A 3,951-nucleotide genomic window follows, 5' to 3' on the forward strand; every position below is an offset into this window, starting at 1 on the left:
ATATATATATTATATATATATATATATATATATATATATATATATATATATTTATATATATATATATATATATATATATATATATTTATATATATATATATATATATTCATATATATATATATATATATATTTATATATATATATATATATATATATATATTTATATATATATATATATTTATATATATTTATATATTTATATATATATATATATATATATATTTATATTTATATATATATATATATATATATATTTATATATATATATATATATATATATATATATATTTATATATATATATATATATATTTATATATATATATATATATATATATTTATATATATATATATATATATATTTATATATATATATATATATATATTTATATATATATATATATATATATATATATATATATATATATATATATATATATATTTATATATATATATATATATATATATATATATATTTATATATATATATATATATATATATATTTATATATATATATATATATATATATATATATATATATATATATATATATATATATATATATATATATATATATATATATATATATATATATATATATATATATATATATATATATATATATATATATATATATATATATATATATATATACACACACACACACGGGTCATACCAAAGACTATAAAAATGGGACCCATTACCTACCTGCTTGGCACTCAGCATCAAGGGTTGGAATTGGGGGTTAAATCACCAAAAATGATTACCGGGCGCAGCCACCGCTGCTGCTCACTGCTACCCTCACCTCCCAGGGGGTGGAACAAGGGGATGGGTCAAATGCAGAGAACAAATTTCACCACACCTCGTGTGTGTGTGACAATCATTGGTACTTTAACTTTAACAAACATTAATGTGAATGTGTATATATGTATGTGTGTGTATATGTATGTGTATATATATATATATATATATATATATATATATATATATATATATATATATATATATATATATATATATATATATATATATATATATATATATATATATACATTAATGTTTGTGTGTGTGTCTATAGATGTTATTTATGCATACACATAATATATACACGTAGGGATGATGTTTGATAAGAAATTATCGAGTTCGAGCCTATTATCGAATCCTCTTATCGAACCGATTCCTTATCGATTCTCTTATCGAGTCCAGATAGGTTGTTGTATATGGAAAAAAACACACAATATTTGGTTTAACAAAAGCTCACTTTTATTATATAAGAAAACAATTTAATCTAATAAATAAATAAATATTGACTGTTACCCCCCCCAAAAAATAAAATAAAATAAATAAATATTGACTGTTGTTACCCAAAGTATATTAAGTGGGATTTTTCAGAAAAACAAATATATACAGTAACACAAAAACAAGCTGTCTCTGTGATCACTATAGGTGTATAAATAATAATATAGTGTTAAATCAAATCAGTCCCTTGGGCACAAAACTGAAAATAATACAGCTCTCCAAAAAGTGCGCTTCTGCTGCTATTTGACATAACTGTTTGTTATGATGCTTTGACATTTTTGCACTTTATTTCTTTATTAAAAGAAAATTCTATGAAGAGAAAAGTTATTTGCAAATGTGGTTACAATGCTAAAAAATTAAAAGTTAAAGCTAAAAAAAGAAATACACTTTATTGAGTTAACATTATTTCTTTATAGGGGGAAAGATGTTATGAGCTAGGGAATATAACAACTACACTACCCAGCATGCAACGGGAGTGACGAGCATGCGCGGTAGCCCCGAAAAGTGTTGCATATCGTCACCCGGCAGCTAAGAATGAGCACGCTGTGAAAGTAAACGTCAAGAACTCAGCCAACACGCCTTGTCTGCATTATTTATAATTAGACAGACAACACATATACAGTGTGATGTTGTTTTGTTTACAAGGAAAGAAAAACAAAAGTTAAAAAAGGGAGATGTCATATATGTATGTGCTGCGGTTGCTTTAAGAACGTTGCGACAGCTGCCGTAAAGGAGCTGCGTTGCTAGCCTGGTTGCTATGTTTCCGGTTGGTCGTAAAAGTGTTCTTCATGTGTTTGCTCAAATCTCTCAGTAAAGTTATTCATTGGATTATACCTTTTGTTTTGAACTTTATTACACATTGGAGCGCTTTTTCCCGTCCATTTTTTTCCTGCTTTCGCTATCTGCGCCTAATGACTGAGCTACGTGACGCCATTTCTTGCGATGTCACACGGAGCATTTCTGGTCGGGACGTGATTCGTTCCGAGGGATTCGAATAAAGAACCAACTCTTTTTCTTTACTATAGTGGTCTCGATAACGGGTACCGGTTCTCAAAAAGGGATTCGAGTCCGAGGACTCGGTTCTTTTCTTATCGAACAACCGGGAAAACCGGTTTCGAGTATCATCCCTATACACGTACATTATATATATTTATATATATATATATTATATATATGATAAATATACATATACATGTTATATGTGATATACATATACTGTATAGATATATATATATATATGTTATTTATGCATATACATAATATATACACATTAATGTATATGTGTATATATATATATATATATATTAATGTTTGTTTGTGTGTCTATAAATGTTATTTATGCATACACATAATATATACACGTATATTATATATATTTATATATATATATTATATATATGATAAATATACATATACATGTTATATGTGATATACATATACTGTATGTATATATATATATATATATATATATGTTATTTATGCATATACATAATATATACACGTATGTTAGTATATCTATATATGATATATATGATGTGATATATATATATATATATATATATATATATATATGATACATACATCATATATATCACATATATATAGATCATATATATATACAATATATCATATATATATATATATATATATATATATATATATATATATATATATATATATATATATATATATATATATATATATATATACATATATATGACGACCACAAAAGGGACAAGCGGTAGGCAATGGATGGATGGATATATATATATATATATGATATATGTATATATATATATGTATATGATATGATATATATATATCTATACAGTATATGATATGATATAGTATATATATGATATGTATATATATATACTGTATATATGTATATATATATGTACTGTACATAGTATATAACTATATGTATATATTATATATCTATGTATATTATGTGTGTGTGTATATATATATATATATATATATATATATATATATATATATATATATATATATATATATATATATATATATATATATATATATAAAAAAATAAAGTGGAGCATACCTATCTGGACTTCTGTTGTTTTTACTATAGCATGCAAATTGCTGCTGCATTTTGTTTATTTAGGATTAAGAGAAAATCTTTAGGAAAAAGAATAAGAGAGAGTGAAAAATGGCTGTTAATTCATTTAAAATGCTGCCATGTAGCAATAAAACTTTTTACTGTGAATCTTTTTGTCTGGTGTCCAACATTTAATGGTCATTTCATACAAATGTCATGTATTTTTTAACATTGTTAGAATTTTAGATTGGATTGGGTGTTATGTGGTCATTTGTGCCGACTGTCATGTTGTCCACACATTAGTGCAGAAAATAAACCTGAGCAAAAATATTGCACCCTACAATATATATTCAGAGCTCTTGAATAAAAACGTTGAAAACTGTACAAAAGCTGAATCTGCCATCTGTTGGTGATACTCAGAATGACGGCCTGAACTAATGATGGAGGAATGAAAATATTTTTGTGTTTAAAAAAAATCTTCCAGTGAAATCCTTGTCATTAATCGAACAGAAATAGACCTTTTTTTTATTTTTTTAAATTGGTTGGACATTTTAAATGTTAGTTGATTAAGAAAACAAAACCAGTTGAGT

This window comes from Entelurus aequoreus, linkage group LG02 (assembly GCF_033978785.1).
Source record: "Entelurus aequoreus isolate RoL-2023_Sb linkage group LG02, RoL_Eaeq_v1.1, whole genome shotgun sequence".
Lineage (NCBI taxonomy): Eukaryota > Metazoa > Chordata > Actinopteri > Syngnathiformes > Syngnathidae > Entelurus > Entelurus aequoreus.